General features: G+C 39.0%; 1 protein-coding gene across 1 annotated transcript in view; it reads left to right on the plus strand.

The window, feature by feature from the left end:
* The first annotated feature begins 14813 nt into the window (after positions 1-14813).
* KCNJ16 (potassium inwardly rectifying channel subfamily J member 16) overlaps positions 14814-15652 on the plus strand; it is a 34062-nt gene continuing 33223 nt past the window's right edge. The window contains exon 1 of the mRNA XM_063453449.1: positions 14814-14861. The gene's annotated coding sequence lies outside the window, so the exon portion shown is untranslated. The remainder of the gene's footprint in view (positions 14862-15652) is intronic.

Consider the following 15652-nt stretch of genomic DNA (forward strand, 5'->3'; position numbering starts at 1 on the left):
AACGTATAGAAAATAAAACTCAATGAGTACTTGGCTCCTAGTAAGTAACATATAGAAAATAAAACTCAATGAGTACTTGGCTCCTAGTGAGTAACGTATAGAAAATAAAACTCAATGAGTACTTGGCTCCTAGTTAGTAACGTATAGAAAATAAAACTCAATGAGTACGTGGCTCCTAGTTAGTAACGTATAGAAAATAAAACTCAATGAGTACTTGGCTCCTAGTTAGTAACGTATAGAAAATAAAACTCAATGAGTACTTGGCTCCTAGTTAGTAACGTATAGAAAATAAAACTCGAGTACTTGGCTCCTAGTTAGTAACGTATAGAAAATAAAACTCAATGAGTACTTGGCTCCTAGTGAGTAACGTATAGAAAATAAAACTCAATGAGTACTTGGCTCCTAGTGAGTAACGTATAGAAAATAAAACTCAATGAGTACTTGGCTCCTAGTGAGTAAAGTATAGAAAATAAAACTCAATGAGTACTTGGCTCCTAGTGAGTAACGTATAGAAAATAAAACTCAATGAGTACTTGGCTCCTAGTGAGTAAAGTATAGAAAATAAAACTCAATGAGTACTTGGCTTCTAGTGAGTAACGTATAGAAAATAAAACTCAATGAGTATTTGGCTCCTAATGAGTAACGTATAGAAAATAAAACTCAATGAGTACTTGGCTCCTAGTTAGTAACGTATAGAAAATAAAACTCGAGTACTTGGCTCCTAGTTAGTAACGTATAGAAAATAAAACTCGAGTACTTGGCTCCTAGTTAGTAACGTATAGAAAATAAAACTCAATGAGTACTTGGCTCCTAGTGAGTAACGTATAGAAAATAAAACTCGAGTACTTGGCTCCTAGTTAGTAACGTATAGAAAATAAAACTCAATGAGTACTTGGCTCCTAATGAGTAACGTATAGAAAATAAAACTCAATGAGTACTTGGCTCCTAGTGAGTAACGTATAGAAAATAAAACTCAATGAGTACTTGGCTCCTAGTGAGTAACGTATAGAAAATAAAACTCAATGAGTATTTGGCTCCTAGTGAGTAACGTATAGAAAATAAAACTCAATGAGTACTTGGCTCCTAGTTAGTAACGTATAGAAAATAAAACTCAATGAGTACTTGGCTCCTAGTGAGTAACGTATAGAAAATAAAACTCAATGAGTACTTGGCTCCTAGTGAGTAACGTATAGAAAATAAAACTCAATGAGTATTTGGCTCCTAGTGAGTAACGTATAGAAATAAAAACTCAATGAGCACTTGGCTCCTAGTTAGTAACGTATAGAAAATAAAACTCAATGAGTACTTGGCTCCTAGTGAGTAACGTATAGAAATAAAAACTCAATGAGTACTTGGCTCCTAGTGAGTAACGTATAGAAAATAAAACTCAATGAGTATTTGGCTCCTAGTGAGTAACGTATAGAAAATAAAACTCAATGAGTATTTGGCTCCTAGTGAGTAAAGTATAGAAATAAAAACTCAATGAGCACTTGGCTCCTAGTTAGTAACGTATAGAAAATAAAACTCAATGAGTACTTGGCTCCTAGTGAGTAACGTATAGAAATAAAAACTCAATGAGCACTTGGCTCCTAGTGAGTAAAGTATAGAAAATAAAACTCAATGAGTACTTGGCTCCTAGTGAGTAACGTATAGAAAATAAAACTCAATGAGTACTTGGCTCCTAGTTAGTAACGTATAGAAAATAAAACTCAATGAGTACTTGGCTCCTAGTAAGTAACGTATAGAAAATAAAACTCAATGAGTACTTGGCTCCTAGTGAGTAACGTATAGAAAATAAAACTCAATGAGTACTTGGCTCCTAGTTAGTAACGTATAGAAAATAAAACTCAATGAGTACGTGGCTCCTAGTTAGTAACGTATAGAAAATAAAACTCAATGAGTACTTGGCTCCTAGTTAGTAACGTATAGAAAATAAAACTCAATGAGTACTTGGCTCCTAGTTAGTAACGTATAGAAAATAAAACTCAATGAGTACTTGGCTCCTAGTTAGTAACGTATAGAAAATAAAACTCAATGAGTACTTGGCTCCTAGTGAGTAACGTATAGAAAATAAAACTCAATGAGTACTTGGCTCCTAGTGAGTAACGTATAGAAAATAAAACTCAATGAGTACTTGGCTCCTAGTGAGTAAAGTATAGAAAATAAAACTCAATGAGTACTTGGCTCCTAGTGAGTACCGTATAGAAAATAAAACTCAATGAGTACTTGGCTCCTAGTGAGTAAAGTATAGAAAATAAAACTCAATGAGTACTTGGCTTCTAGTGAGTAACGTATAGAAAATAAAACTCAATGAGTACTTGGCTCCTAGTGAGTAACGTATAGAAAATAAAACTCAATGAGTATTTGGCTCCTAGTGAGTAACGTATAGAAATAAAAACTCAATGAGCACTTGGCTCCTAGTTAGTAACGTATAGAAAATAAAACTCAATGAGTACTTGGCTCCTAGTGAGTAACGTATAGAAATAAAAACTCAATGAGTACTTGGCTCCTAGTGAGTAACGTATAGAAAATAAAACTCAATGAGTACTTGGCTCCTAGTGAGTAACGTATAGAAAATAAAACTCAATGAGTATTTGGCTCCTAGTGAGTAACGTATAGAAATAAAAACTCAATGAGCACTTGGCTCCTAGTTAGTAACGTATAGAAAATAAAACTCAATGAGTACTTGGCTCCTAGTGAGTAACGTATAGAAATAAAAACTCAATGAGCACTTGGCTCCTAGTGAGTAAAGTATAGAAAATAAAACTCAATGAGTACTTGGCTCCTAGTGAGTAACGTATAGAAAATAAAACTCAATGAGTACTTGGCTCCTAGTTAGTAACGTATAGAAAATAAAACTCAATGAGTACTTGGCTCCTAGTAAGTAACGTATAGAAAATAAAACTCAATGAGTACTTGGCTCCTAGTGAGTAACGTATAGAAAATAAAACTCAATGAGTACTTGGCTCCTAGTTAGTAACGTATAGAAAATAAAACTCAATGAGTACGTGGCTCCTAGTTAGTAACGTATAGAAAATAAAACTCAATGAGTACTTGGCTCCTAGTGAGTAACGTATAGAAAATAAAACTCGAGTACTTGGCTCCTAGTGAGTAACGTATAGAAAATAAAACTCGAGTACTTGGCTCCTAGTTAGTAACGTATAGAAAATAAAACTCAATGAGTACTTGGCTCCTAGTTAGTAACGTATAGAAAATAAAACTCAATGAGTACTTGGCTCCTAGTGAGTAACGTATAGAAAATAAAACTCAATGAGTACTTGGCTCCTAGTGAGTAAAGTATAGAAAATAAAACTCAATGAGTACTTGGCTTCTAGTGAGTAACGTATAGAAAATAAAACTCAATGAGTACTTGGCTCCTAGTGAGTAACGTATAGAAAATAAAACTCAATGAGTATTTGGCTCCTAATGAGTAACGTATAGAAAATAAAACTCAATGAGTACTTGGCTCCTAGTGAGTAACGTATAGAAAATAAAACTCAATGAGTACTTGGCTCCTAGTGAGTAACGTATAGAAAATAAAACTCAATGAGTACTTGGCTTCTAGTTAGTAACGTATAGAAAATAAAACTCAATGAGTACGTGGCTCCTAGTTAGTAACGTATAGAAAATAAAACTCAATGAGTACTTGGCTCCTAGTTAGTAACGTATAGAAAATAAAACTCAATGAGTACTTGGCTCCTAGTTAGTAACGTATAGAAAATAAAACTCGAGTACTTGGCTCCTAGTTAGTAACGTATAGAAATAAAAACTCAATGAGCACTTGGCTCCTAGTTAGTAACGTATAGAAAATAAAACTCAATGAGTACTTGGCTCCTAGTGAGTAACGTATAGAAATAAAAACTCAATGAGTACTTGGCTCCTAGTGAGTAACGTATAGAAAATAAAACTCAATGAGTACTTGGCTCCTAGTGAGTAACGTATAGAAAATAAAACTCAATGAGTATTTGGCTCCTAGTGAGTAACGTATAGAAATAAAAACTCAATGAGCACTTGGCTCCTAGTTAGTAACGTATAGAAAATAAAACTCAATGAGTACTTGGCTCCTAGTGAGTAACGTATAGAAATAAAAACTCAATGAGTACTTGGCTCCTAGTGAGTAACGTATAGAAAATAAAACTCAATGAGTACTTGGCTCCTAGTGAGTAACGTATAGAAAATAAAACTCAATGAGTATTTGGCTCCTAGTGAGTAACGTATAGAAATAAAAACTCAATGAGCACTTGGCTCCTAGTTAGTAACGTATAGAAAATAAAACTCAATGAGTACTTGGCTCCTAGTGAGTAACGTATAGAAATAAAAACTCAATGAGCACTTGGCTCCTAGTGAGTAAAGTATAGAAAATAAAACTCAATGAGTACTTGGCTCCTAGTGAGTAACGTATAGAAAATAAAACTCAATGAGTACTTGGCTCCTAGTTAGTAACGTATAGAAAATAAAACTCAATGAGTACTTGGCTCCTAGTAAGTAACGTATAGAAAATAAAACTCAATGAGTACTTGGCTCCTAGTGAGTAACGTATAGAAAATAAAACTCAATGAGTACTTGGCTCCTAGTTAGTAACGTATAGAAAATAAAACTCAATGAGTACGTGGCTCCTAGTTAGTAACGTATAGAAAATAAAACTCAATGAGTACTTGGCTCCTAGTGAGTAACGTATAGAAAATAAAACTCGAGTACTTGGCTCCTAGTGAGTAACGTATAGAAAATAAAACTCGAGTACTTGGCTCCTAGTTAGTAACGTATAGAAAATAAAACTCAATGAGTACTTGGCTCCTAGTTAGTAACGTATAGAAAATAAAACTCAATGAGTACTTGGCTCCTAGTGAGTAACGTATAGAAAATAAAACTCAATGAGTACTTGGCTCCTAGTGAGTAAAGTATAGAAAATAAAACTCAATGAGTACTTGGCTTCTAGTGAGTAACGTATAGAAAATAAAACTCAATGAGTACTTGGCTCCTAGTGAGTAACGTATAGAAAATAAAACTCAATGAGTATTTGGCTCCTAATGAGTAACGTATAGAAAATAAAACTCAATGAGTACTTGGCTCCTAGTGAGTAACGTATAGAAAATAAAACTCAATGAGTACTTGGCTTCTAGTGAGTAACGTATAGAAAATAAAACTCAATGAGTACTTGGCTCCTAGTGAGTAACGTATAGAAAATAAAACTCAATGAGTACTTGGCTCCTAGTGAGTAACGTATAGAAAATAAAACTCAATGAGTACTTGGCTCCTAGTGAGTAACGTATAGAAAATAAAACTCAATGAGTATTTGGCTCCTAGTGAGTAACGTATAGAAAATAAAACTCAATGAGTATTTGGCTCCTAATGAGTAACGTATAGAAAATAAAACTCAATGAGTACTTGGCTCCTAGTGAGTAACGTATAGAAAATAAAACTCAATGAGTACTTGGCTTCTAGTGAGTAACGTATAGAAAATAAAACTCAATGAGTACTTGGCTCCTAGTGAGTAACGTATAGAAAATAAAACTCAATGAGTATTTGGCTCCTAATGAGTAACGTATAGAAAATAAAACTCAGTGAGTAATTGGCTCTGGAGCAACGTTTTATCTTATTATTGGAAAAGAGCTATAATATAGACTACCAACAGTTTTATTGCATTTCTGTGAAGTAGCGGTATCTTTTTAAAATATTAGTTTTAATAATTTAGGGTGAACTCAAACCTAATTCCATCTTCCAGTTCACAAATTCCTGTTACTCACTTATCCAAAAACAACAAAATGCTTTTTTTTTCTCTCCATATTTTACTAAAAATAAAACCAGTCCTTCTTGACTCCAAATGAGATTTTCCCTGGATCAACAAACCATTAATAATAATAATATAAGTCAGCTTTTATAGTTTAGAGTTTCTAAAATAAAACCCAAATAAACAGCTCTTTTCTAAAGGTGTGTCTTAATTTGGACTGAATCGCATATTCGTATCGTTCTTGTTATTGTGCCTAAAATAATATAAGAAAAAGGAAGCAGTGTTCTGGTACCTAATTAACATTTAATTGTGAACAATTCATTAGCTAATGAAGCAGAATATACAAAGTATCTCACTATGATAGGTACGAATGGTATGATACAAAATGTGTTTGTGTGGCCTCAATACACTGCGTACATTAGCAAAGAAATAGAAAAATACATTAAAAAATATATAAATTGTCTTTGTGATTAAAGTCAGATGCTAGCTCAAATCGAAACCTACATTTTCTCCCATAAAAAAGAAAATCTACCCTATAAAAACGTGGCACAGAATCACAACATTGAAATATAATTTTGCCTCCTTTTAAGTTCTTGTTAAGCTTTTGCGTTTAACATGGCGTACGATCTTGGGCAAGAGTACATAAAAAAGTTATTATGGAATTGGAAATGGTTCTAAGGCAGACAACAAAATTCATTAAAGAAATGGAAGATTTTAGCAAAGTGGACAGGGCGTCCAAATGAGATCCGTCTACTGTGGAAAAAACGTCTCCTACCGAGAGATATCATAAATAAATAGAAAAATGTTCGAAGTAGATACATAAAATATTCTGTAAACACACACGTTGACAGAGTGCTTTACCAGGGCATTACTTCAGAGGAATGGAGATTCACTTAGAACACAGGTAGCTGCGCTTACAGAGGGAGCAGTTAACATATAGAATTCTGTTCCTTTTGAAGTGATATTGTTGACTGTGTTTTGGGCAACACTAATAGTAGAAAGCTATAATGAGGGAATTAAATATGGGTAGCATTTGCCACAATTTGAATCATGCATGTTTGCTTTATGTCAGAAACAAACTAGATTAAATGTATAATTATAAGGCTCTGGCTGTGTGCTGGGATAGAGATCCCGTGAGTAGCATTATCACCAAAGAAGACCTGTGGGAACACCTCCTGGGAACCAAAAAGAGCAAAAAATAGGGAAAAAAGGCAGATATGTGGAACTGATTCTAGTGACCGGGGGTAGGCAAGGTATCATCATAGTCTAGTCCTGTCCGAGGGTTTGGGAGATGTTTGGAACGGATTCTAGTGATCCTGGGTAGGCAAGGTATCATCATAGTCTAGTCCTGTCCGAGGGTTTGGGAGATGTTTGGAACGGATACTAGTGATCCAGGGTAGGCAAGGTATCATCATTGTCCAGTCCTGTCCGAGGGTTTGGGAGATGTTTGGAATGGATTCTAGTGATCCAGGGTAGGCAAGGTATTATCATAGTTCAGTCATGTCCGAGGGTTTGGGAGATGTTTGGAACGTATTCTAGTGATCAAGGATAGGCAAGGTATCATCATAGTCCAGTCCTGTCAGAGGGTTTGGTAGATGTTTGGAACGGATTCTAGTGATCCAGGGTAGGCAAGGTATCATCATAGTCCAGTCCTGTCCGTGGGTTTGGGAGATGTTTGGAACGGATACTAGTGATCCAGGGTAGGCAAGGTATCATCATAATCCAGTCCTGTCTGAAGGTATCATCATAGTCCAGTCCTGTCCGAGGGTTTGCGAGATGTTTGGAACGGATACTAGTGACCCAGGGTAGGCAAGTTATCATCATAATCCAGTCCTGTCTGAAGGTATCATCATAGTCCAGTCCTGTCCGAGGGTTTGCGAGATGTTTGGAACAGATACTAGTGACCCAGGGTAGGCAAGGTATCATCATGGTCCAGTCCTGCCTGAGGGTTTGGGAGATGTTTGAAACAGATACTAGTGATCCAGGGTAGGCAAGGTATCATCATGGTCCAGTCCTGCCTGAGGGTTTGGGAGATGTTTGGAATGGATTCTAGTGATCCAGGGTAGGCAAGGTATCATCATAGTCCAGTCCTGTCTGAGGGTTTGGGAGATGTTTGGAATGAATTCTAGTGATCCAGGATAGGCAAGGTATCATCATAGTCCAGTCCTGCTTGAGGGTTTGGGAGATGTTTGGAACGGATACTAGTGATCCAGGGTAGGCAAGGCATCATCATAGTCCAGTCCTGTCCGAGGGTTTAGGAGATGTTTGAAACGGATTCTATTGATCCAGGATAGGCAAGGTATTATCATAAACCAGTACTGTCCGATGGTTTGGGAGATGTTTGGAACGGATTCTAGTGATCCCGGTTAGGCAAGGTATCATCATAGTCCAGTCCTGTCCGAGGGTTTGGGAGATGTTTGGTGGTTTGTAGGAGGTGTATTAGGGTTTGGGTTGAAGAGAATTGCAATTGGATGTCTTGCATAGTTGTGATGCTCAGAGTACTTAGAATATATATATATATGAAAATCCCCCACCTAGAGCATCACAACTGATGTAATCTACCTATTGGGGTGCCCATGTGCCCCCTAATATGTAGGAATGACTACAAGTAGTTTTAAAATACGTTTAAGTGAACACTGTAGAAATATCAAAAAGGATACTTAAACCATTCAGTGTCTAAACATTTTATTAAACATAAAAATTACCTAAAATGTTTAAAATGTATAGGTATTAAAAAGTGTATAATTCCATGGAGGAGTTATGGACATTTAATATTGTGTGTTTTAACTTATTAAAGGTGTTTTGGTCACCTTTTTGTGCCAGCCTCCCTTGTTATATGCACTTTCCCTGGTAATTCTAAGTTTTATACTTCAAGTTATCCCAAGGTGGGGATAATAGCACCAACGCCGTGTTCATAGAGCAGTCAGCCTGCTCTATCCTTGTAGGTATAATTTTACTTCATTTTATTAGAGATTATACTATTTTATTGAAAGCACTATCTGTTGCCTTTTTTCTTCCTTCCTGAGTGTGTGGATGTGGTGGACATTTGCTGCATATCCTTTAAAGCGGGGATTATACCGCTGTACGCCCATACTGCTAGAGCTGGCTATAGCTCTTCTAAATGTAAGTGTTCCATTGTTATCTTATACTTTATCCGATTGAATTATACAGTCTGCACCATCACCTGTTCCTGTTTCCTGTCTTTTATATCATCTTGGTGTGAACGTGGTCGACAGTTGCCGTGTATCCTTTAAAGCGGGGATTATACCGCTGTACGCCCATACTGCTAGAGCTGGCTAGAGCTCTTCTAAATGTGAGTGTCCCATCGTTACCTTTTCCTTATATAAAAGACTGTACTCCACAAGTTGAATTGAGGACAGTAAACCCTACCAAGCACTGACTTTTCATCTTTGGATTATAAGAACTTTCTTTGTGAGACTTTCTCCACCAGTCTTATTTCTGCTTGCTGTACTATTAGTGTTTACCTGTGGTGCAGCCCTTCCCTTTTCTTTTGTTCTTCTTGTTCTTGTTTTGAGGGATTCCCTTTGCTGGGGATTCCCTTTTACCTAATATTCCTGTGTTAATTAGCGCTGACCTTCTGTTTGATATTTTGCATATCATCATAGTCCAGTCCTGTCTGAGGGTTTGGGAGATGTTAGGAACGGATACTAGTGATCCAGGGTAGATAGGGTATCCTTAAAGTCCAGTCCAGTCAGAGGGTCTGGAAGATGTCTGGAACTGATTCTAGTGATCCTGGGTAGGCATCTTATTGAGAGATGTTTGGAATGGATACTAGTGATCCAGGGTAGGTAAGGTATCATCATAGTCCAGTCCTATCTGAGGGTCTGGAAGATGTCTGGAACTGATTCTAGTGATCCTGGGTAGATTTTGTATCATCATAGTCCAGTCCAGTCAGAGGGTCTGGGAGATGCCTGGAACTGATTCTAGTGATCGTCGGTATGCATCTTATCATCATAGTCCAGTATGGTCTGTGAGTTTGGAAGATGTCTGAAACTAGTTACCAGGGGTAGACAATGTATCATCAGTCCTGTCCGAGGGTCTGGGAGATGTCTGGAACTGATTCTAGTGATCGGCGGTAGGCATCTTATCTGGATAAGATTGGTTTACATGAAGACAGCACAGATTTATTTTTAGATATGGTAGAAAGGTCAGGGCAGGTAACAAACTTGATTAAATCTGGATACAGGTCATTGGTAGCAATTTACTAAATAACATCAGAGTACAAGAAATGGCAACCTTGCAAATACAGAAACTCGAAAATTCACATAAACCAGTTTACTTATTAAAGGGAGAATTCAAAGAGAATTCAAAGTAAATTTCAAATTTAAGCCAAAGTAGCCAAACTCAACTCATAGCTGGCTTAGAAAGCTGACCTTTGGCTACGTTGCCCTTAAATGTAAAATTCACCTTGAATTCTCACTTTATTGAATAGCTGAACGTGTTTGAGTCTCCGAACCTTACAAAACCCACACATTTCTCATGCAGTGAGTGAGGACATTACGAGCAAAAAGAGAAAAACCCAATAATTTCTCACAATTATGGCTTGGACAATGCATTGCAAAGGATGAATTTTTATTTCCTTTATTGTCTACTATTTCATTTCAAGGCGTACTCACCTGTGCCTGCGTACAGCCGCTCTCTCATGAAGTTAACATGTACAAGTAAGTGCAAGCTTTACGTACACATAAACAGGGATGGATTAAGGTTTGAGTTTACCCTAAATTATTACACGTAGATTTTCAGGGTGCTGACCTAATTCCTTCAGTTTGTCCCTCTCCCTGTCTCAGATGCCATAATCCAGGGCCCTATTTAGCCTTGACTTGCAGAGAGTCCCAGGAGGAACATTTACCAAGTAAGTGGATTCATCTCATAAGAGCAGGCATTAGGCTGCTAGAGTAGGACCTGCCAAGAAAGGGTTACATTGACGTTGTGGCAGGCTTATGCAATATATAATCATAGAGGTGGAAGTACCGCTGGTATGGCTGCACTGGGGCCTGCACTCTAAAAGGGCCCATCAAGTGGCCCCTGCATTTAGGGTCATCCCTTGGCAAAAGTGTTTCCAGGTGCAGGCCCGTCGCAACAAAGCAAGCAAACCAAGCAATTGCGTGGGGCCCCCGAGCTGGCCTGGGGCCCCAAGACAATGACCAGGGACATATAAGCCGCGAGGCAAACAAGGCATTTGCCTTGGGCGGCACTTTCCAGGGGGGAGGTAAAAAAAGCAGCCCCCAAATGCCCAGGGCAAATGTCTTGTTAGCATTGCGGCTAACTAACAATCCGGTCGGTCGGGTGGCGCTGGCGAGGGAGCACTTTCCCCTGAGCGCTCTGCACAGCTCCCTCGCGCGCTGCAGAGTGATGCCGGGAGCCGGAATATGACGTCATATTCCGGCTCCAGGTGACCAGCATCACTCTGCGGCGCGCGAGGGAGCTGAGCAGAGCGCTCAGGGGAAAGTGCTCCCTCGCCAGCGCCGCCCGACCGACCAGCTGCCCAGAAGCCCCACTAGACCCCAGGGAGAGGGAGAACCCCCCCCCCCCCCAGCATTCCTAAAGGTAAGGAGGCAGGGGGGGGGAGTGAGTGTGTGTCTGTTAGTGAGTGTGAGTTTTGTTAGTGTGTGTGTGTCTGTTAGTCTGTGTCTGTCTGTTAGTGAGTGTGTGTTTGTCTGTTGTGTGTGTGTGTGTGTGTGTCTGTTAGTGTGTGTGTGTGTGTTTGTTTTAAGTATGTTGGATTTAGTTATTGTGCACTTTTTTAATGTATATATGATTTTATGGTACAGTGGTGTTTTTTGCAAACGTTCAATTGTTGAAAATGTTCAAATTTTATGCACATCCATTTTGCTTGCCCCCAAATTCCTTCAAACAGCCCTGTCCAGGTGCCAAGTCAGTGATGCAGCCCTTCAACAACGTAAACTAGGCCCTGTGCCCGACTGTCACTGCCTCCCAGCGCTGCCAATATCACAGGGGCCAGTTGTGGCATCACTTACCAGTGCACCTTGAAATACATTTGATGGGCACCCTCACCCTCAGCCATACCCTCAGTTAAAATGTGTTCATTTTGCATGAATGTCTGTACGTGAATCTGTGTGGATTATCTGTCTGTATGTATGTGTATCTGTGTGTGTGTGTATCTGTGTATCAATGTGGGCCCCTGTGTATCTGTGTGTGTGTCAGTGTATATGTAAAAGTGCATTTTTCTCAGCATTCAAACTCCAACACTACACACATATCCACCCCTGCATTTAAACATCAGCACTTCATACAGGCACACCCCTACATTCAAAGTAAAGCACTACACACAAGTAAGTCACTGCATTCAAATGAAAATACACAACACATCAACACAAATATACCCCTACATGCACACACATACTCCATACAAATATACCCCTACATGCACACACATACTCCATACAAATATACCCCTACATGCACACACATACTCCATACAAATATACCCCTACATGCACACACATACTTCATACAAATATACCCCTACATGCACACACATACTCCATACAAATATACCCCTACATGCACACACATACTTCATACAAATATACCCCTACATGCACACACATACTCCATACAAATATACCCCTACATGCACACACATACTCTATACAAATATACCCCTACATGCACACACATACTCCATACAAATATACCCCTACATGCACACACATACTTCATACAAATATACCCCTACATGCACACACATACTCCATACAAATATCCCCTACATGCACACACATACTTCATACAAATATACCCCTACATGCACACACATACTCCATACAAATATACCCCTACATGCACACACATACTCCATACAAATATACCCCTACATGCACACACATACTCCATACAAATATACCCCTACATGCACACACATACTCCATACAAATATACCCCTACATGCACACACATACTCTATACAAATATACCCCTACATGCACACACATACTCCATACAAATATACCCCTACATGCACACACATACTTCATACAAATATACCCCTACATGCACACACATACTCCATACAAATATCCCCTACATGCACACACATACTTCATACAAATATACCCCTACATGCACACACATACTCCATACAAATATACCCCTACATGCACACACATACTCCATACAAATATACCCCTACATGCACACACATACTCCATACAAATATACCCCTACATGCACACACATACTTCATACAAATATACCCCTACATGCACACACATACTCCATACAAATATACCCCTACATGCACACACATACTCCATACAAATATACCCCTACATGCACACACATACTCCATACAAATATACCCCTACATGCACACACATACTCCATACAAATATACCCCTACATGCACACACATACTCCATACAAATATACCCCTACATGCACACACATACTCCATACAAATATACCCCTACATGCACACACATACTTCATACAAATATACCCCTACATGCACACACATACTCCATACAAATATACCCCTACATGCACACACATACTCCATACAAATATACCCCTACATGCACACACATACTCCATACAAATATACCCCTACATGCACACACATACTCCATACAAATATACCCCTACATGCACACACATACTTCATACAAATATACCCCTACATGCACACACATACTCCATACAAATATACCCCTACATGCACACACATACTCCATACAAATATACCCCTACATGCACACACATACTCCATACAAATATACCCCTACATGCACACACATACTCCATACAAATATACCCCTACATGCACACACATACTCCATACAAATATACCCCTACATGCACACACATACTTCATACAAATATACCCCTACATGCACACACATACTCCATACAAATATACCCCTACATGCACACACATACTCCATACAAATATACCCCTACATGCAAACACACATACTTCATACTCCATACACCACTACATGCACACACATACTCCATACACCCCGACATGCACACACATACTCCATACAAATATACCCCTACATGCACACACATACTCAATACTCCATACACCCCTACATGCACACACATACTCCATACTCCATACACCCCGACATGCACACACATACTCCATACAAAAACATGTTCACATTCAAACACACAAACACTGTTTAAAAAATGCAACCCAGCAAGGATGGGCAAATGGTAGACCCCCGTCTGGCAAAGCATTGTGGGAGTTGTACAACAGATGGGGATCTATTTTTGTGTACCCTCCTTGAGATGGGGGGGACGAAGGGGGGGTAGCTCTGCATATACTATAACTAAACCCACATTATTCTGCTCGAAGTCTTGGATTTTACATTTAATTTTCCTGTGTGTTGTGTGTGTTGTGTGTGTGTGTGCTGTATTGTGCGTGCTGTGTGTATGCTGTGTGTGTGTGCTGTGTATGTGTGCTGTGTGTGTACTGTGTGTATGCTGTGTGTGTGTGCTGTGTGTGTGCTGTGTATGTGTGCTGTGTATGTATGCTGTGTGTGTTGTGTGTGTGTTTTGTGTGTGTTTGTGTTGTGTGTGTGCTGTGTATGTGTGCTGTATTTTGTGTACTGTGTGTATGCTGTGTGTGTGTGCTGTGTATGTGTGCTGTGTGTGTACTGTGTGTATGCTGTGTGTGTGTGCTGTGTGTGTGCTGTGTATGTGTGCTGTATTGTGTGTGCTGTGTATGTGTGCTGTGTGTGTTGTGTGTGTGTGTGTGTTGTGTGTGTGTTGTGTGTGTACATATATATATACTATAAATGTATTCTAATTTAATATTTACAACGTGTCCTTTAAGCTGTGCTAACCTTTGTGCAGGTAATGTCTGCTTTTATAGAAACTATTTACTGCTGAGAAAAAAACAAAGATTGATCTAAACAATAGAAACCGAAAACCAAACGGCGGCAGATTGGAATCAGTTCTCACACTCACAGAGCGAGATGCCAATCTCTTTGCACATAGATCAGAACTGTGTAAATATTTAACCCGAACTCCTCATTCCTAACTTCTACAAAGTCATTTCACTCTCACACTTTAATTGCTTGTTGGCTGAGCTGGAAAAAATAAGGAAGTCTCTGCACACCGGAAAAACCTCTCCGAGGTAAGTGAGGGTACGAATTCTGGCCGAATGTTTCAGGTGGAGGTAGAACAGCCTGAGGGGTGGCAAAGAGAGAGGCATTTGGGGCAATAGTCAAATAACTGTCACCATGGAAACGGGTGGAGTGTTCCTGCTGTCTAGCACTTTGACCTGTACCTTCTCTCCAGACACGGCGCACGCTCCTTGTTATTTGTCTGCCTGGGAGATGTCCTGAGAGATCCGGTAATAAAATGAGTATATAGATACATTTCATCATTTTTGGCCAAAATTTACCCAAATATTTGTATTTATTTTTGTTTCCCACCTTGCATCCCATACGCTGTCACGGTTTGAATTTCATAGAATGAAATCCCAATGTGAAAACTGACGCTAAACACAGATATTTTGCTCCCGTTACCGTCACAGCTCCGCTGCTTTAACCCCAGGCTCGCCTTTCTGATTTACGGCTATAAAATGCACAGTTTAGTGAATAATTCTTCGAGACAGTAGGATTTCTTCATTAAAGATCACGAATATATTTCTGACACTTATGGAGATTACGTTTCTTAGCTGTGAGATGAACACATTAATATTTTATTATCAGCTTGATGGCTAAATATCTAGAACTCAGTTCAACGTGTGGCAATGGTTGGTGCAAGCAGGTAAAATGCTGGCCCTAAACGTCTGCCAGGTGTATTCACAGCGACCACATGGTCCTGCGTCCCACTAACTATACCAGGATGTCATTCTAGAGCTAAACGTGGGGGACAAAATTCGAGTTCACACTTGCCAGGACACGCTGAGCCGCAAGACTC

Source organism: Pelobates fuscus, chromosome 5 (assembly GCF_036172605.1).
Source record: "Pelobates fuscus isolate aPelFus1 chromosome 5, aPelFus1.pri, whole genome shotgun sequence".
Lineage (NCBI taxonomy): Eukaryota > Metazoa > Chordata > Amphibia > Anura > Pelobatidae > Pelobates > Pelobates fuscus.